Consider the following 21,923-nt stretch of genomic DNA (forward strand, 5'->3'; position numbering starts at 1 on the left):
ATACAAAGGTACCAACATTCGTAAAAGAAACATTATTAAAACTCAAATCACAAATAAGGCCTCACACAATTATAGTGGGAGACTTCAACACCCCACTCTCACCACTGGACAGGACCACCAGACAGAAACTTAAAAAAGAGACAAAGGAACTATAAATATGACTCAATAGGGATTAACAGACATTTATAGAACTTTCTATCCAAACACAAAAGAATATACCTTCGTTTCAACATCACATGGAAACTTCTCAAAAATCGACCACATTCTTGGCAACATAGCAAACCTCAACAGGTACAAAAAATAGGAATAATCCCCTGTGTCTTATCAGATCACCATGCTTTAAAGATAGAAATCAAAAACAAACCAAGTCCAAAAACCTACCAACTCATGGAAATTGAACAACATGCATTTGCAACATTCCTGGCTCAAGGAAGAAATAAAGAAAGAAATTAAAGACTTCCTAAAATTCAATGAAAATGTTGACACAACATACCCAAACTTATGGAACACTTTGAAAGCAGTACTAAGAGGAAAGTTCATAGCTCTAAGTGCTCACATGAAGAAACTAGAGAATAGCCACACTAGAAATCTGACATCACAGCTTAAAGCTCTAGAAAAATGGAAGCAAATTCAACCTGGTGGAGCAGACACCAGGAAATAATCAAACTGAGGACAGAAATCAATAAAGTAGAAACAAAGAAAACAATTCAAAGAATCAATATATCAAAGAGTTGGTTATTTGAGAAAATCAACAAAATAGACAAACCATTTATCCAAATTAACCAAAAGACAAAGAGAGATCATGCCAATTAACAAAATCAGAAATGAAAAGGGGGACAAAACAACGGACACTGAAGAAATCCAGAGAATTTTCAGGACATACTTTGAAAACCTGTACTCCACAAAATTGGAAAATTTAAAGGAAATGGACAATTTTCTGGACAGTTATCACTTACCAAAATTGAATCAAGAACAGATAAGCAACTTGAACAGACCTATAACCTCTAAGGAATAGAAGCAGTCATCAAAAGTCTCCCAACCAAAAAAAAAAAAAAAAAAAAGCCCAGGGCCAGATGGATTCACTGCAGAATTCTACCAGAAATTCAAAGAAGTGCTAATACCAATACTCCTCAAATTGTTCCACAAAATAGAAGCAGAAGCTTCATTGCCAAACTCCTTTTATGAGGCTACAATAACCTTGATATCCAAGCCACACAAAGACACAACTAAGAAAGAGAACTACTGACCAATATCCCTCATGAACATTGATGCAAAAATTCTCAATAAAATCCTAGCAAATCGAATACAAGATCATATCAGAGAAATCATCCACCATGATCAAGTAGGCTTCATTCCAGGGATGCAAGGATAGTTCACCATATGAAAATCCATCAATGTAATCCTACATATAAACAGACTGAGAAAAAAAAAACACACACACACATGATCATCTCACTAGATGCCGAAAAAGCCTTTGACAAAATCCAACACCCCTTCTTGACAAAGGTCATGGAGAAATCAGGGATAACAGGAACATACCTAAACATAATAAAAGCAATATACAGCAAGCCAACAGCCAACATCAAATTAAATGGAGAGAAACTCGATCTAAACTTGTCCCTAAAATGAGGGACAAGATAAGGCTGTCCACTCTCTCTATACCTCTTCAATATTGTTCTTGAAGTCCTAGCTAGAGCAATAAGACAACAAAAGGAGATCAAGGGAACACAAATCGGAAAGGAAGAAGTCAAACTCTCACTATTTGCAGATGATATAATAGTCTACATTAGTGATCTCTACCAGGGAACACCTACAGCTGATAAACACCTTCAGCAAAGTGGCAGAATACAAGATTAACTCAAAAAAATCCATAGCCCTACTATACATGGATGACACATTGGTGGAGAAAGAAATAAGAGAAACATCACCCTTTACAATTGCCACAAACAACATAAAATACCTTGGGGTATCACTAACCAAAAATGTGAAAGACCTGTACCATAAGAATCTTGAGTCTCTAAAGAAAGAAATTAAAGAAGATAACAGAAAATGGAAAGATCTCCCATGCTCTCAGATAGGTAGGATCAACATAGTAAAAATGGCAATCTTGCCAAAAGCAATCTACAGATTCAATGCAATCCCCATCAAAATCCCAACACAATTCTTCACAGACCTTGAAAGAACAATTCTCAACTTTATATGGAGAAACAAAAGACCCAGGATAGCCAAAATATCCCTATACAATAAAGGAACTTCTGGAGGCATCACCATCCCTGACTTCAAGCTCTATTACAGAGCTATAGTCCTGAAAACACCTTGGTATTGGCACAATAATAGACTGGTAGACCAATGGAATAGAATTGAAAACCCTGATATTACCCCACACACCTACTAACACCTGATTTTTGACAAACAGTCCACAGACTGGGAAAAGATATTCACCAACCCCACATCTGACAGAGGGCTGATCTCCAAAATAATCAAAGATCTCTAGAAGCTAGTCCCCCAAACACCAAACAACCCAATTAAAAAGTGGAGGACAGAACTAAATAGACAGTTCTCAATAGAGGAATCTAAAATGGCGGAAAGACACATGAGAAAGTGTTCACATCCTTAGTCATCAGGGAAATGCAAATCAAAACAACTCTGAGATACCATCTTACTCCTGTCAGAATGGCTAAAATCAAAAATACCAATGACAGTTTATGCTGGAGAGGATGCAGAGAAAGAGGAACACTCCTCCACTGCTGTTGGGATTGCGAACTTGTACATCCACTGTGGAAATCAGTATGGCAACTCCTCAAGAAAATGGGAATCAGTCTACCACAAGATCCCGCAATTCCACTCCTAGGCATATACCCAAAAGAAGCACAGTCATATAACAAGGACAAATGTTCAACCATGTTCATAGCAGCATTATTTGTAATAGCCAGAAACTGGAAGCAGCCTAGATGTCCCTCAACCGAAGAATGGATAGAGAAATTGTGGTACATTTACACAATGGAGTATTACTCAGCAGAAAAAAATAATGGAATCTTGAAATTTGGAAGAAAATGGATGGAACTCAAAGAAACCATTCTGAGCGAGGTAACCCAATCACAAAAAGACAAACATGATATGTACTCACTCATATGTGGACCTGCTTTATGATACATAGTAGTGACCATGCTTTATCAGAGCTGCTTTTAATCATGTTGCTCAGAATGGTTTCCTCCCAGATGATGACTGAGAAGCTAATTTAAAAAAAAATGGTGCCAAGTACCACAAGAGTAACATAACTGTGCTGTTTTTCTGGGAGTTTGTTTTTTACTTTGTTGTTGTTGTTTGTTTTGTTTTGTTTTTGTTTTTGTTTTTGTTTTTTGTTTATTTTTAATGGAGTGTGCTGGATGTCTCTACAATTTTGTTCAAATGACTGCAGAACCTGGAAAAGCTGTTGCTGCTATTGATGCATAACATATTGCCATTATTGCTCTCTCTCTCTCTCTTTCTCTCTCTCTCTCTATATATATATATGTATATATATACGTATATATATGCTAATTGAAACTCAAATATGTGATGAGTCCAAGGTGTTTCAGTGAGTGCTACCTGTGCATGCAAATTTGATTTCATCTTTAGTAAGTATTAAAGTTATATGCTTGCCAAAAAACAAATAAGTGGCACACTGGAAGACAAATGTCACACAATTTCAATTTTATGTGTAACCTAGAAATGATGAACTTATGGGAACAGAGAGCAGAATTGTGGCTATTAGGCTTCAATGTGGGTCTTTTAACAATGGGGACAGGATTGGTTTAAGGATATATAACTGCATTTGGATAAGAGGCATGGACTCTGTGAAGTCTTGAGGTCTACTGAGAGCATGATAAATATGGTTGATAACAATATGCTATATTTTAAAAGTTGTGAGATAGTATACTTTAAGTGTTCTCAAAACAAAAATGATGAATATGTATGATATAACATGTTAATTGGTTTAATTTAACCATGCCATTGAGAACATACTGTATTGTGTATCATAATTGTGCATGACTTTATGAGCTAAATAAATGAATGGAAAAAAAGATTCAATGAAACTTCGAAAAAAATCAACACAGTAGTGAAACTCTTATCCAAACTAACTAAAAGCCAGAGAAAGACTATCCATTTTAATGAAATCAGAAAATTAAAGAGGACAGAACAATAGACATGAAAGAATTCAAGAGAATCCTAAAAACATACTTTAAAATCCCATACTCCACCAAACTGGAAAAATCTAAAAGAGATACAAAGTCTTACCAAAGGTGCAACTTAGCCAAAGTAGAATTATAATCAGATAAACAATTTAAATAGACCTATAAACTCTAAGGACATAGAAGCCCTTAGAAGTCTCCCAATCCAAAATATAGAACAAGAAAGAAAGAAAGAAAGAAAGAAAGAAAGAAAGAAAGAAAGAAAGAAAGAAGCCAAGGGCCACATAGGTTTAATGCAAAATTCTACCCCACTTTCAAAGAAGAATTAATGCCAATGCTTTTTTTTTAAATTGTTTCACAAAATAGAAACAGAAGGAACACTGTCCAAATCATTTTGTGATATCATGGTTACCCTGATATCTGAATGACATAAATACCCAACCAGGAATGAGAATTACAGACCATTTTCTGTTATGAACACAGATGCAAAAATACTCAATAACATACTTCAACCCAAACTAAATCCGAGAACATATAAAAAAGATCATCTACCATGATCAAGTAGGCTTCATTCTAGAAATACAGGGATGGTTTAATATATGGAAACCCATATAAAATGTAATCCACTATATAAACAAACTTAAAGAAAAAATACATCCTAGAGCCTTCATCCAGTAGCTGATGGAAGCAGAAGCAGAGATTCATAGCTAAACACTGAGATGAACTCCTGGAATCCAGTTGTAGCAAGGGAGGAATGATGAGCAAATGGGTCAAGACCATGCTGGGGAAACCACAGAAAGAGCTGACCTGAGCAAGTGGGAGCTCATGGACACCAGCCAGACAACTGGGGAACCAGCACAGGACTGAACTAGGACCCCTGAATGTGGGTTACAGTGAGGCCTGACAGTCTATGGGATCTCTTGCTGTGGAACCAGTATTTATCCCTATTGCACCAATGGTCTTTGGGAGACCATTCCCACACTGAGGGATACACTCTCAGCCTAGATACATGGGGAGGGCCTAGGCTCTGCCCCAAATGATGTGACAGACTTTGATGATTCTCCATGGAAGGCCTCATTCTCAATGGGGAGTGGATGGGGGGTAGGATGGGTGGTTGGTGGGGGCATGGGAGGATGGGAGGGACAGGGAACTCTGGTTGATATGTAAAATAACATTGTTTCTAATTTAAATAAAATATTTAAAAAAATACATGCTCATCTCATGTGCAGAAACAACCTTTGACAAAATCTACCACCCTTTCAGGATAAAATGACTTGGAGAAATTAGGGAGTCAAGAGACATACCTAAACATAAAAAGACACTTTACAGCAAGCCCATAGCCAACATCAAATTAAATGGAAAGAAACTCAAAGAAATTCCACTAAAATTAGGAACAAGACAAGGTTGTTTACTTTCTCATTGTCTATTCAATGTACTACTTGAAATCTTAGCCATAAGACAACTAATGGAGATCAAGGGGTCACAAATCAGAATGGAAGAAGTCAAAGTATCATTTTATTTATTTATTTGTTGATGATATGATAGTACACATGGATGACCCTAAAAATTCTATCAGAAAACTCTTTAGAGTTGATAAACATTTTTACTAAATTAGTAGGATACAAATTAACTCACGAAAATCAGAAGTCCTCCTATAAAAAATTACAAATGAATTGAGAAAGAATTCAGTGAAATATCAACTTTTACAATAGTTTCAAAGAATATAAAATAACTTGGGATAACCACAAATAAGCAAGTGAAAGACTTGAATGACATGAACTTTAAGTCCTTGAAGAAAGAAATTGAAGAAAATATCAGAAGTTGGAAAGATGCCCCATGCTGATAGATCAGTAGAATTAACATTGTAAAAGTGTACACCCTGCCAGAAGCAATCTACATATCCAAGGCAATCCCAATCAAAATTTCAACACAATTCTTCACAGACCTTGAAAGGACAATTAACTTCATATGGAAAAACAAAAGGCCAAATAGCTGAAACAATCCTGTACAATAAAAGAACTGCTAGGGGGCTCAACATTCTTGACTTCAAGTTATACTAGTGTTACAACAATAAAAATAGCATGGTATCTGCATAGAAACAGATATGTTGATCAATGTAATCAAATTGAAGACCTGGGTATAAATCCACATCCATATGGACACCTGATTTTTAAAAATAAAGAATCCAGAAATACCCACTTTTCAAAAAAAACAAAAAAAAAAAACAAAAAAAACAAAAGATAGAATCTTCACCAAATAGTGCTGGCCAATCTGGATTTATACATGTAGAAAACTGCAAATAGATGCATACTTATTGCCCTGCACAAAACTTAATTCCAAGTGAATCAGTTAACCAATAACTTCAACATAAAACCAGTTACAATGAATCTGATATAGAAGAAAGTGGGGAATAGCCTTGAATGGATTGGGATAGGAGACAACTTCCTGAACAGAACACCAATAGTGCAGGTACTAAGATCAACAATTTATAAATGGGACATCATGAAACTGAAAAGCTTCTGTAAGGCAAAGGACACCAGAATTTGTTAGACTGTGGCAGTGTACTGAATGGGAAATTATTATTAATTTTTTTACCAACTCTACATCTGATAGTGGTCTAACATCCAAAATATATAAAGAACTCAAGAAACTAGATATCAAAAACTCAAATAATCCAATTAAAATGGGTACATTTATAAAGAGAGAATTCTCAAAAGTTGAAATTCAAACAGCTGAGGAATATATAAGAAATACTCAGTATCCTTAGCTGATTTTATTTTATTTTTTTACATTTTAGGGGCGATTCACCCAGCTTCCAAAAAAATATGCAGAGACTTATTATTACTTATTAATGCCTGGCCTTAGATTGGCTTGTTTCTAGCCAGCTTTTCTAACTTCAATTGTCCTGTTTCTCTTTAACCATGTTTTGCCTCTGGGATTTTTACCTTTCTTTATTCTATGTATCTTTTTCTTCCCTTCTTACACCATGGCTGGCTATGTGGCTAGGCCCTGACATCTTTTCTCCTTCTCCTTTTCTCATCCCTCACTTTCTTTCCTAGGTTTCTCCTCTTATTTATCCTCTCTACCCACCTGCCCCACCTATTTCTCTCTCCCACTTAGCTATTGGCTGTTCAGCTCTTCATTAGACCAATCAAGTATTTTAGGTAGGCAAAGTAACACAGCTTTACAGAATTAAACCAATGCAACATAAAAGAACAGAGCACATCTTTGCTTCATTAAACAAGTATTCCACAAGCAAAAATGAATGTAACACATCTTAAATTAATATTCCACAACATTTAGCCTTGAGGGACATGCAAATCAAAACAATTTTGAGATTCCATTTAACACCTGTCAGAATGGTTAAGATCAAAAACATAAGTGACAGCTCATGCTGGTTAGGATGTAGAATAAGAGGAACACTCATCCATTGCTGATGGGAGTACAACTTGTGCAATCACTATGGGAATCAGTGTGAAGGGAATAGATCTACCTCAAGATCCAACTACACCACACTTTGGCATATCCTTATAGTATGCTCCATCCTACCACAAGAACACCTGCTCAAACATGCTCATTGCTGCTTTATTCATGATAGCTAGAAACCAGAAACAATTGAGATGTCCCTCCACAGAAGAATATATAAAGAAAATTCAGTACATTTATACAATGGAGTATTAATCAGTTGTATGAAACATTCATAAAAACTGCAGGCAAATTGATAGAACTAGAAAAAATTACCCTGAGTGAGGTAATGCAGATGGAGAAAGACAGATATAGTATGTATTCTCTAATATGTGGAGATTAGTTCTTAAGTAAATGATAAACAACATAAAATCTGTAGTCCCAGAGAGGTTAGGTATACTGGAAATGTCTAGGGTAGACACATGGATTTCTCTAGGAGAAATGGAGTAGATTTTCCAGTTGTACTGGATGCAGTGGTGATGGGAACAGGAGGACTAAGTGGTGAGGGAGAAAGAAGATAGTATAGTGGGAGAGAATATTGGGAGATGCATGTGGAATTGAGGAGCATTTGAAGGATGATATGAGAACACAGTGCAGTGGGAACTTCCTAAACTATATGAAGATGATTCTAATTGGAGATATGTGTTCTCCATTGGCCATCTCTTGTTGCCAAACCAAGGTCCCAGTAGTGGGACTGAACTGCATTCAATGGAATTATTGGCCAAAGGGGTCACATTTTCAAAATCTCTAAACAACCCAGGCTGTTGTAAAACAATGCACTGATCTCCACAAACTGACAGTGGGGGTTCCACTGCTCAGGACAACAACCATACAACTCAGTAAACATGGATAAGTCCAGCTGATGTCTGCATGGAGCCTTCAGCCCTATGTTCTAGCATCTTTGGTTTTGGAAGATAATCTTCAGGCTGATGGGGGAAGTGCTTCTGTGTATGTGTTTGTGTTATTGGATGATAAATAAAGTACTGTTTGGCCAATGAGGCAGCAAGTTAGGTGGGACTAGGAGTCAAGGAGGATTCTGGGAAATGTAGTAAAGAAGTGTGATCTGCTGAAAGTGATGTAGCAGGGAGACTCATATAAACAAGGGCAAGCAGGAAGTGGGCTTCTTCTCTCTTCCTCTAGAGTCACCATATGATCCCGGGATGAGGACACCAATGGAAGACATCCTAAATAAGATAAGTCTTATAAAATATATAGATTTATGATAACTAAGACTGAGCTAACAGATGAGAAATCCTAGTCATTGGCGAAGCAGCATTTGTACCTAATAGAAGTCTCTGTTTATTATTTGGGGCCTTAATGCATTGAGCGGAACTCAAGCAGGTGGCGAAAAGATTTATCGTAACATCAGGATATCAAGACAGAAATGTAAATACAATCCAGCCACAAAACCCTTGACCTACAATCTGTCCTGTCTACATATATGCTAGGGAAATGGTGGAACAGAACTTGGTGAAGTAGCCAACCAAGTTCTGATTTGACTCAGGACCCACTTGACTAGATGGAAGCCATACCTAACACTGCTTTGGTAGCCAAGAACCAGAGACTAGGATAAAACCAAATACTATTCCTAATGGTACTCTGCTATACTCATATATAAATGTCTCATTCAGTCATCGTCAGAGAAGCTTCTTCTGGCAGCAAATGGGAACAGATGCAGAGACTCACAACCAGACATTACTCAGAGTGAGTTTCAATGGGGTGTTTCCACCAAATACCTCCCCTTATAGCTCGGGGAACACTTTAGAAGAGGAGACAGAAAGAGACTGAGGGCTGGAGGGGATGGAGAACACCAGAACAAAGGCCTCAATATTAACTAAGCAAGGTATACATGAACTCACTGAGATGAAAGCAGAAAGCACAGGGCCTACACATATCTGTCACAGGTTGTCTCTGTATTTATTATTGCTTTTAGTTTTATATTTTCATGAGTGTGTAAATGAGTGTATCTCTGACTCTTGTGCCTGTTCTTTGTACTGTTTTCCTTCTGTTGGATTACCTTGTCCCTAGGATATGATTTTTTTTGTTTTATCTTATTACATTTTATTGTGTCATGTTTGATTGTTATCTTTAGAAGACTGTTCTTTTCTAATGAGAGACAGAAAGTTAATAGACCCAGGGGGAAGAAGTAGGGAGAAAATGGGAGGAGTAAAGGTTGGTACCTCATTATTGAATATTGACCAAAATAAAAATATGATAAAATTTAAACATCATTTAAAAAATTTACTTATTCATGCATTTTTTTTATGTGCTAGTGGTCTGTCTACATGGATACTTGCAGGCCAGAGGAGGACACCAGATCCCATTATAGATGGTCTTGATCCACCATGTGGTTGTTGGGAATTAAGCTCAGGACCATGGGAAGAGCAATCAGTATTCTTAACTTTGAGAAATGTCACCAGCCCCTAAAATGCTAAAAAAATTTTTAATAGCAATTGAATGAGTGTTCAGGGCAATAAGTATTCTCAATCATTGTGGAGATAAAATATAGCACATACTAGAAGGTAATTTGGCAGGTTATTACAGACTCAACTATTATCCTTTATCTTTTCATTCCTTATTCTTTATTTTGATTGTAATAATTATCATTAATTATGCAAATTTATGGGTTTCACTATTATTTTTCTCTACATACATGCAGCAGTTTGAGTAGATATGGTCCCCATAGACTCATCTGTATGAATGCTTGACCCCTAGGGAGTGGCACTACTAAGATGTATAGCCTTGTTGGAATATGTGGCCTTGTTGGAGGAAGTGTGTCACTGTGGAAGTGGGCCTTGAGGTGCTATATATACTCAAACCATGCCGTGTGTAAGTCTCTCTTTTTGCTACCTGTGGATCGAGATGTAGAAGTTTCAGCTCCTTTTCCAGCATCATGTCTGTCTGCATGCTACCATGTCCTGCCATGATGATAATGGACTAAACCTCTGAAATTATAAGCCAACCCAATTAAATGTCTTACTCTATAAGAGTTGCAGTGGTCATGATATATCTTCACAGCAATAGAAACTGAAACTAAGACAATGCATGTATCCTGCTCTTGTGTTTTTATTCTTCTCTCATACATTACATCCTGACCACAGTTTTTCTGTCCTGTACTGCTCCCAGTCCTACCCCCATGATCCACTTCTTCTCTGTTTCCCTTCAAATAAAAGATTTCACCCCCCAGGGATATCAACTTAACATGGCATAACAAGTTAAAATAAGACTAGACACAACCCCTCACATCAAGGTTAGGTGAGGTAACCCAGTAGGAAGAAAAGGGTCCACAAAGTAGGCAGAAGAGTCAGAGACACCTGAACTCCCTCTATTGGGAGTCCCATAAGAACACCAAGCTACACAGATAACGTATATGCAGAGGACCTAGCTCAGAGCCATCCTGGGTCTGTGAGTATTGCTTCAGTCTCTGTAAGCCTTTATAATCCCTGCTTAGTTGATTCTGTGGTCTGTGTTCTTATGGTATCCTCAACCCCTCTGTTTCCTACAAGCCTTCCTACCCTCTTCTTCAGTGTCCTCTGGATCCACCTAGTGTTTGGCTATGAGTCTTTGCAAAACCTTCAACCTTCAATCTCTTTTGCCTACAAGATGTGCTGGGATAATGGTGGAATAGAACTTTTAGGAGTGGCCAACCAATGGCTGTTCCAGCTTGAGGCCCATGCCTCAAGAGTGAGCATCTGACGCTGCCTGGAAGGCCAGGAACAGAGGCTGGAAGGCCCAGAGACCCAGAATAGAACTAAACACATCTGGCATCAAATGATTCCTAATTTTCTGCTATACTCATAGTTGTTGTCTAGCCAGTTGTCATTAGAGAGGTGCCGTCCAGCAACTGATAGGAGCGGATGCACAGACCCACAGTCAATCATTGTCTTAATTAGAATCTTTGAGAATATACACTTCTACATAGTGAATAGCACAAATGCTAGCAGAAATGTCATTGGTATGAGCCAGAAGTACCTGAGATATCTTTAAGCAGTTGAATAAGTAATAAATCAAAGAACAATCATAAAATTGGTTGCTCTTCAGCGAGACAAAAAAGGAAACTGTTAATATACATAACAGCATGGATGAATCTAAAATCAATGTTATGGACTGAAATCAAATTATAAATATTGATATCATGATTCCAATTATATGAGTAGATGCCAAGAATTGAAAGAAGAATGAAATTTTCATTGCCTCTCCAAACAGCACTAACAGAGAAGCCAATGGGCACATCTAGGATTTGAAACTTAACAGTTAGTATTCAATGCTGAATATAATAACATAATATACATGTACGAAATAATTTCACTGAGTATGTCGAAGAAGAGCAGTTGAGTTGTGGTAACCTGGGAGATTACTTAAGTGTACAAGATCAAAAGGAAGGAAATAGGCATAAACTGTTCCCTATCTAATAAAATTGCTTACATGGATTAGGAAACAGGAATCCTGAGAGTATTATATGCATGATGAAATTAAACAATTTTAATTGCTTAACTGGAAGATAATGGGAAGCCAGGCTTCTCATTGTTGAAGTGGAAGAATTACAACAATTAAGGAGAGAAAGCAGGAATGACCCTTGCAGTAATGGATTGTAATTACTTAATGTTTAATGTAGAAATTGGTTTGTATGCCCACATGAATTAGAATAATTCCATATACCTTTACTTTATAGCAAAGAAGTCACAGATGGGAAAAACCATAGTAACAATGAGACCCTCTACCTCACAAAACTCAGATTTTCCCACTTCAGTAAGAGTAAGCAGGGTCCCTGGAGAAATGCTAGGACTGAGCATAAAGTGAGCAGTAAGAGCCTGCAGCATCTTGCAGTATCAGAAGTAAAATATAAAACAAAACAGTGAAGCAACAACAAACAATAATAGAGACATGTCTCAGTCACAGGAACTAATTGAAAGAATTCTCAATGATCAAAGTTGAACAAATACAGCAAAAAATAAGTAGAATTGTTTTAGAAACCAAAGAGTAAAATAAATATATTGAAACTAAATAGATACTCACCTGGACCAACCTTCCCAACCTGTTTCCTTTTCCCCTTTCTATTTGTTATACCCCTGAAACTTTGTTTCCTTAAACCCACAACTTAAGTATAATCATGAGAAAGCTATTTATAAAATATAAGTGAGGTATTTGACACTTGTCAGATAAGTACACTTCAGAATTCCCAAGGCCATTCAAAATATGAAAAATCTGAAACTGCTGTATCTAAGAAGAATCTGGAAAAATTGATGAAACTGAATGTACATGTAATAGTAAAAGATATTAAACAAAATTAGGAAAGCTGGATACAGGCAATAATTTACACACACACACACACACACACACACACACACACACACACACACACACACACACACGTATACTAAGCACTTTATAGACAGAGCTTCCAAACTGTTTCTTAACTCCCACAAAGGTTCATTTCTACAGATTCAGACTCAAGGCATTTCCTTGCCATAGGCCAGCTCTTAATGAAGTAGGATGTAGGCTTTCTATTCACTGGGCTTCATGGTCATGTTAAAGGACTTCCTCAGCACCAAAGATGCCTGCACTCAGCCTTCGGGCTTTCATCACAAATACATGGTATAGAACTTCCCATTCAGGAACACTAATGGTACCCATTACTAGCAAAGCCCACATGAACCCAAGTTTCACATTCTTTACCCATAGGTCCAAACACTAGGAGAGAAAGCCAAGACATTCCAACCATGTGTATCCATTTTTCCTTATAGCCAGCTTAGTGAGGGTCTGTGGATGTGCTGTTGATATGCTTTCTTGTCTAAAGTCAATGTATAAATGCAATAAGTGCATTTATAAAAATATATTAGTGCATGGACAGTAGCACAAGGCTTCAAGAACAACAAATAATTTGGGAAAGCATCATACTATTCAATGAACAATATAGAAATGTACAAATTGCCTGACAAAGAATTGAAAGAAACACTAGAAGAAATTCTGTTGGTTAAAAACAGCATTCAGACAAGAAATAACAAGAAAATGATACATAAGTATAATTAGAAGCTACAAATAATCTAGAACTGACTTACAATTAGAGAGCTGTTGATTATTGCTAAGATACTAGTGCCACTATTGTATCCTTAGGGTTATCATGCCACGATGATCAGTGTGGTTCATAGATAATACTTTTGGTTGCTTCCTCTCTTTGGAAACTTGCACAACACTTTCTGGTGTTGTGAAAGCTAGTCCCCAGGGAAGAATCATTCAGGTCAGATCCAGTGCAGCATCCTCTGGGTCTTGAACCAGAAATGCACGGTGTCCTCAGCCATAGAGATTTATCTTCAGTCTCTGTGGGGCAACAAAGGGCAAATGCAGTCACTTTATAGTTTTAGGGATCACATGGGCTCCTGTGTTCAACAACTCAAAAGAAAGTTTCTTATGCCTGGTATTGGGATATTTGTTAGTCTACAACTCTTGGAGGGGGGGGTAAGCTTTGTCAGCTGAAGTGGTATAACTTCATTTAAACTAAATACGTGTACACATAGACTTCTATGTATTGTGTTTAATTTTTAGGTAAATAAATAACATGATTACTTATAGCTTTTAACAGATATTTATACTGGCTCTTACCACTCAATAATTATTTGTAAAACAAGAACATAATAGAAAAACACAACTGGTAAAAAGCATAAAACTAGTTATTGTGGGGTTGATGGGAAATATTCTTCTGTGTATATGTTGGTCCTATTGGTTGATGAATAAAACATTGATTGGCTAGGCAGTATGATAGGTGGGAGTAGGAGACAAGGAGGAATTCTCAAAAGTGTAGGCAGGAATGAGTCATCATGTGTTCCCAGGAAGTGACTTAACTTGGCAGAAACTGCCTCTAGCTAACCATAGAGGACTGTAGGTCTGTACAGACAGGCAGGAAATGAAATAGTTGGGCAGAATCAGAATATAAGCAGAGACAAACAGGAAATTGCTCTCTTCTCTTCTCTTCTCTTCTCTTCTCTTCTCTTCTCTTCTCTTCTCTTCTCTTCTCTTTCTTCTCTTCACTTCTCTGCAGTAAGATGCCAGAGGAATAACAGGTCCCTGGACCTTTCTCCAGTAAGATAAGACCATGTGAAAATACATAGATTAGTAGTTAATGATTGAGAATAAGAAACCATAGCCAATGACCAATAGTTTCATAATTAATATATTGTCCATGAGTTTCTTTGGGGCAGAGAAGGGCAGCTGTTCCCTTCTGGGCCAAGAAAACTCACATTACATGGGGTAGCCAGCCTCATCTGATACATCTACAGCACAACTCATCCATCTAAGCCTCAGGCAACATCTTGAGAGAGGAGGCAGAAAGAGTGTAAGTACCAGAGGACCAGGATATCTGTAAGAATGTGTTTTCTAGAAACAATAAGGAAGCTATCTAAGATACCCCAACAATACTTGCTTCTAAACAAGACCTAAAGAAGTGCAACACAAGTAGACATACCAACTTGAGAAGAGGAATCTCATGGGACCACTATCATAGGCAAAGAACCATAGGAAACTAAGGAATGCAGGAAGCGAACAAGTAGTCTTCTCTAGGCATGAGGCCCTATGAATTGGTTATATAATTATAAATGGTTAGCCCTGAAATCAAATACATGCAAGTATCATTAAATAGACTGAGTAGATGTATTTATATGTGCAGGCATATATATATATATATATATATATATATTATATATATATATATGTGTGTGTGTGTGTGTGTGTGTGTGTGTGTGTGTGTGTGTGTGTGTGTGTGTGTGTGTAATTGTGTGTGGATATATATATATATATATATATATATATAATATATATATATATATAGAGAGAGAGAGAGAGAGAGAGAATCATGTCATGTCCCTTGGTTTTTCACTTCTGCGAGAAGTGATGTTTTTAACTGACACAGAAAAGAAGTCCAAAATATAGTACCACAGAAACCCCAAATAGCCAAAATAACCTTGTGCAATGACAGAACTGAAGGCATCACATTACCAGATCTCAAATTAAACTGTGAAGTTATCTTAAGTAAAACAATATCATTTTGGTATTAAAGACCAAGCTTTTTTTGCATGAGGAGTTACTGGCATAGCTGTTGGAAAGTTGTACTTATAACCTACCCTCAACTCTCACAAACCAACCCTAATTAAGTGTAATGGATTACCAAAAAATAGAAATAAAAACCCAATGTTTAAGGGGGACTTGTTTGGTGAGAAGGAGAAAAGGGATATGAGAAGAGAATGGGTAAATATAACCAAAGTACATTGTAAATAAATATCATATGCATGAAATTATGACAAAAATATACAAATTAAAAACAACAACACCCATTCTACACATGGAAATTAGTTACAGTACAGAAAACTCAGAAATAAACTCTTGTCTTTACTGTCAATTTATCTACAATGTCAACAGGGATGGAGGCTCTTCAATAGTTGATGTTTTGCATTCAAACACACATACATATACATATATTCAGAAGAGTGACAACTGAATTGTGATACTGCAGAATAGCCTATACCATTGGTAAATGTATTTGATTTGAAAATTTAATAATCAATATTTCTCTTTGAATATCTTCTCTAACCTTCAGAATTGTTTTCTGTAGTTTGGGTGGTTAGTCACATAAAGTTCATTTTTGTATGAAACAAATTCAGTGAGATTTTTCCTCTTGTTTTTTAGTAGGGATGAATAACACCATAAAAATTCAATGTTGAGTTTGCTTGAACAGTTATAGGATCTTTTAAATGTGAAAGCTATTAAGATACTTTGAAGGGATAACCTCCATGCTTTTCACAGAGACTGACTAACTAAGGAGTGTGGAATGATTTGTTTTACCTTTGTTTTTCTTGTAACAATTTCCTCTCATCATTGCCACTCCAGAAATACTGAAATTGTTTGACAGTGCAAATGGGAAATGTGGAAAACAGAGGACAGTTTATTTGGGTAAGACAGTTTTTAGTTAACATTTTACCTTTTTGTACAGAGGTTTGGGATTTTTATAAATATAATGTTGAGGTTTCTGGAGACTCACAAATATGAAACTATACAACAAAAAATTGAATAAAGTAAATTAAATTATGCAATATTCAACATCTTTTGAAGGGTCAAAAAGCATTCAAATCATTTTTTAAAACAGTAGTAAATCCTGTATTAATGTAATTATATGGTTCCATTCATGACAAATCAATGGACTTTAATAACTACAGAAAATATTCACTTTTATACTTCTGCCATCTTATGAAATCCACGTTGTAATTTACTTCTATAGGTAAATTGTAAAGGAGATACTTAAACATTGGATACTGGCCTTGTAGATTCTGTGTCGCATTAAGTTATACTTGATATTTGATGATTTGATGTTGGGAGTAGGAAAGGCAAGTGTGAGCATTAACTCTTACAAAAGGAGGGATTTAAATGAGTACATTTGATTTCTCTAAGACATATCCTGTCTTTAAATGACTATACATAGGCTAATGGAGGTAAAATGAACTAGGAAGGGATGGCAGAGAGACTCAACTTTTAGAGAAATTTATAGTATTTACACTACATATGTTGTAGAATCTTCTTTCACAAAGTGATTGAGAATTATGCACTGCTTGAAAAGTTTCTTTGTTTTTTGTTCCCTCCCTCCCTCTTTTCTTCCCTCCCTTCATCACCCCATCTCTCCTTTCTTTCTTTCTTTCTTTCTTTCTTTCTTTCTTTCTTTCTTTCTTTCTTTCTTTCTTTCTTCTTTATTCCTTATTGTTGGGGAGTGAAGCCAGGTTCTTTGCCAAACAAAAGTCACAATTATGAGTTGTATGATATTTTGGACAACAGTCTTAAAATACTATATCACCTAGGGAAATCTTCATTGTGTTAATTTGTTCTGTATAGTATCCACAGGATTATAAATTGTCCCACTGATATTTGGTACATCCCTGTGATATATGACTATAATCATTTATGACTTTTTGCAATAGAGAAGAAATAACACAGAAATCTCACAGACTGCCAATAAAACAATAGTTTAAAATATAACATCGAACAGATAGTAATTATACAAAAGAAGGCAAGGTAAGAGAAGTAGATAATCAGAACAGAATAATTGGAAATGAATTTAAAAAGAGATGAATAAGAGTTACATGGGTAATTACATGAATTTCAAATGGACTGAATATTCCCACTGCAAGATCATACTTTCTGAGCAGAAATAAAGAGTGAATTAACCATTGTTGTTTAAAAGGTCTAGCCTTTTGATATAAGGAAATAGATGGGGTTTAAATTATAAGGCTGGAGAAATACATAAAATTGATCCTCAGTTTATAAAAGAAGCACTACTACAGTTTAAGTCACATATTGACTCTCACACACTGTCAGTAGGAGGCTTCAATACCCAGCTCTCTCCAATATACGGGTCATTCAGACAAAGCCTAAAGACAGAAATGCTAGAGCTAAATGGTATTATAAACTAGATGGACCTAAAAGATATTTCCAGAACATTTCACCCAAGCACAAAAGAATAGACCTTCTTCTCAGCACCTCATGGAACTTTCTTTAAAACTGATCACACATATAGAAAAAAACAAGTCTCATAGATACAAGAAATTGAAATAATACCCTGTATCCTATCTGACCTCCATGGGTTAAAATTGGATGTAAAAATACAACAGAAAGTTTACAAACTAATACCAAAGGCTTTCTAGAAATGAATGAAAATGAATACACAGCATACCTAGATGTATAGGATATAGGAAGTGTATTATGGAAACCAATCACAGTAGAATTTTTTCTAAAATATATACCTAAATAAAAATTACTAAACAATGGGGGAGAGAGCATCAACCGGATATCTTTTGTCACCAAATGAAAATGCCAGTCCCAGGTTTGAGTTGTTGGCCAAAAGGCTTCTGTGTGTGTGTGTGTGTGTGTGTGTGTGTGTGTGTGTGTGTGTGTGTGTGTGTGTGTGTGTTGCTCTCTAGAATCTGACAGCAATGTCCCATTGCTAAAGATAACATGTACACAGCTTATTGAATATAGAAAAGTCAAGCCGGTGCCTACCTAAGACCCTCACACCTAATTCTAGGGTCTTTGGTGCTGGAAGGTACTATGTGTACTACCCAAAGAAGTGAAAACACCAAGATGGACACAAACCATTTGTTTTTATAAATTGTGTCCCTCTTGTAAGATGTAGTAAGGAAATGGTGGCCCAAAACTTGTGGTAGTATCCAACCAATATATAATTTGACTGAAGTCCTGTAACATGACAAATAAAAGACCCAGAGACTAATACTGGGGTTCAAGCTTCAAGCTAAAGTTCAGAAAAGCAAAGCAACTGACCACTAGCTCTCACCTCTACTTCAGGCTGAAGGGCTGATCCACAAACTCTTCACCAAGGCTCAAACTGTTGCCTCTCCTCAGCATAGCTGGAGAATCCTGACTCAATGTCTTCTTCTCCTCCTTTATACTGAAACTTCTTATTTTCAGTGTGGCTAGAGAATCAATGCCTCATCTTCAGTGTGGCTGGATAATGAATGCCTCCTACTGAAAACTGAAGACTCTGCTTCTCTCTTTTATATGTCTCTACTTCTGGGATTAAAAGTGTGTCATCTGTTACTCTTTTAGACTGATTCAATCAAATATATACCCTGTGGCCTTGAACTCAGAGAGATCTGTCTACCTCTTAATCCTGAGTCTTAGGATTAAAGGTGTGTGCCACCCACCACCTCCTAAGTTCTGTCTGCTGGGATTAAAGATGTGTGCCTGGCTTCTTTGGCTTGTGGCTGACTTTGCCTTCTGAATCCTCAGGCAAGCTTTAATAAATCATAAATAATATATCCCCACAAAGTCCCACTCTGCAAGATTGAAGCCATACCTGACACTGCTTGGGCAACCAAGAACCTGAGTCCAGATAGCTCAGGGACATAGGATAAAACCAAACACTACTATTCTTAAAATACAAACAAACAAAACCCAATAAACTAACTAACTAAAATAAAATGTAGCAATAAAATTACTCCTAATGACATTCTGTTATACTCACAGATTAGTGCCTTGCCCATTCATCATTGGAGTAGCTTCCTCCTGTAGAAGATGGGAACAAGTACAGAGACTCTCAGCCAGACATTATGTAGACAGTGAGAGACCTTGATTTCTCAGTCCTAAATGGGATGTCTCCATCATGTCCCTCCCCTCACAACTTAGGGGACCCTGTAGAAGAGGAGAAAGAATAAGAATAAAAGCCAGAGGAGATACAGGACATGAAGAAAACAAGGTCCCATAGATCCACATATGAACTGACAGAGACTGAGGCAGCATGTATAGCACCTGCATGGGTTATCACCACCTGGAGCCCTAGAGTTGAAAGGAGAGGTAGACACATCCCTAACACAGAAGTAATCACTAATCACTAATAACCACATGCAAAAGAATATTTAGTGTCCTTCAGGGGAATTTTATTGGGAGAAACAAACTGCACTTAAGGGTAGGTTGCATGCCCAGCAGTAGATGGCCAACAGAAAATTAACTCAATGGCATCTTTGGATGTTCCTTATCTCAGAATTTCATCAGGGATTTTCCTTTCCTTTTCTTTTTGATTATCTTATTTTTATTTTATTTAATATATTCTTTCTTTCTTTCTTTCTTTCTTTCTTTTTCTTTTCTAATACAGGGTTTCTCTGTATTGCTTTTGAGTCTGTACTGGAACTCACTCTCTAGACCAGGGTGGCCTCGAACAGAGATCTGCCTGCCTCTGCCTCCAGAATGTTGGGATTAAAGGTATGTGTCACCAGCTCCTGTCATTGGAATATTTTTTAAGGTGGCCTTTTAGGTCTTATTTTTTTCCTTGCAGTTTTTTCTGTTTTAATGACTTCAAAGTATAGTACTGAGTAGACTCAGAAAGAACGATGTGCCTAAGGAAGATGTGTCAGGTTCATTTAGGCAAATGTTAGAGTTATGTGTGAGAATTCATTGTTAGTGTTTCAAAGGAGTACATTCATAACATGTCTTCTAATAGAAGCACAAGCAAGGCAAGGTCAAATGGTCCTCAGTTTGTAGAAATTTGATTAGAGATTTGTGGGGGTCTACTTCTGTGTTTTCCATAAGAACAGTGATTTTGTATTTGTACCTTCCTTCCATAAGTTAAATGAGCAATTTTATTGAACAAAGTTCTGTAAATGGCAAGAATCAATGTTACCTAGAAAACACTAAGCAATCAAATCATGGTATAGTATTGCCACTATCAAAACCAAATGAAAACAATTCAAATCAAACCAAACCAAACCAAACCACCACAACAGACCAACCAAAAATTCAAACGCAACCCAGCCAAGCAAGCAAACAAACCCCACTAAACATGAAAGTAAGCAGTATTCTTCAGGATAAGCAGGATAAGCATAAGAAAGTGGTAAGTTGGGAAAAATAAAATAATAATGTCATGCATATTTAATAGTATTTAAATACAGAAAACAAAATAAAGCTGAGGGAAAAAAAAGAGATCCATAATCAGAGTTAGAGATTTCAATATACCTTTCTTAGGAACAGAATGAGATATTTAATAAACTACAGAATATATGAACAACTTCAATAAGTAATTTGATCTAGTTGAGAAATAGAATACTCTGTGTATCATCACAGTGTTGACTACTCTTCCCAACAGACATGCATATCTGCCACTTAACAAAATTAACTGCATGAGGGAGCATAAAGAAATTTCAAAGATTTACAAAGAAATTGACAAATAAAATTATGTCTGCTTTTAGTGGAACCATGATAGGATAGAAATCAACAGCCAAAAAGATCACTGGAAAAATATCTTGTTGATTGAAAGTTGAGCAACAAACTTTAATTACCTACAACCTACAAACTAATCACAACAAAACACTTAAAATTATTTAAATGGAAGGATTTTTAGAACAGCAGATTTATGAGATAGAGATAGAGATGGCTAAGAAGTTTAAGGCTCACCTTAGTGAATAAAGGAGAAAAGAAAAATGATTCAGATCAGTGATTTATTTTCATCTTAAGCAGTTAAGAAAACATATTGAATCATCAAAATAAAAAATAAAAACAAATGAAAGAGAAAGGAGATACATAAGAAAAAAACTCCACCACTAACCTAAAATGCATTATTAAAAAACAAAAATACTATTGAAAGCACCAGTAAGTCCATAGCAAAGCTATTGCCAGAAAAGAAAACAGTGTAAATTCTCAATTGCAGCAATGAAATGAGGCAATCACCATGGAGTCTACAGATAGTAAACCCATGGGATGAGGGCATTATGACACCAATTTGCAAATAAATTGTACACAATA

The sequence above is a fragment of the Cricetulus griseus genome, assembly GCF_003668045.3.
Source record: "Cricetulus griseus strain 17A/GY chromosome 1 unlocalized genomic scaffold, alternate assembly CriGri-PICRH-1.0 chr1_1, whole genome shotgun sequence".
In the NCBI taxonomy this organism is placed as follows: Eukaryota; Metazoa; Chordata; class Mammalia; order Rodentia; family Cricetidae; genus Cricetulus; species Cricetulus griseus.